We start from the raw sequence: 246 nt of genomic DNA, 5'->3' as shown, positions 1-246 counted from the left end.
TTCCAAATAGGCTTTAATTGAAGGGTTTCTTATTTGCATTTTTTCATGTTTTGGAGACACCTGTTTCCTCTCAGGTGAGGACATGCAAAACAACAGCAACAATACAACAACAACAACAACAACAAATACACACACACACATATATATATATATATATATATATATATATATATATATGTATATGTGTGTGTTGTTGTTGTTGTATTGTTGCTGTTTGATAAATAGTCGTATTGTTTTATTTGTCAA

Source organism: Barbus barbus (assembly GCF_936440315.1).
Source record: "Barbus barbus genome assembly, chromosome: 23".
NCBI lineage: Eukaryota > Metazoa > Chordata > Actinopteri > Cypriniformes > Cyprinidae > Barbus > Barbus barbus.
The sequence above is the reverse complement of the archived record's forward strand: the minus strand, read 5'-3'. Positions refer to the sequence as shown.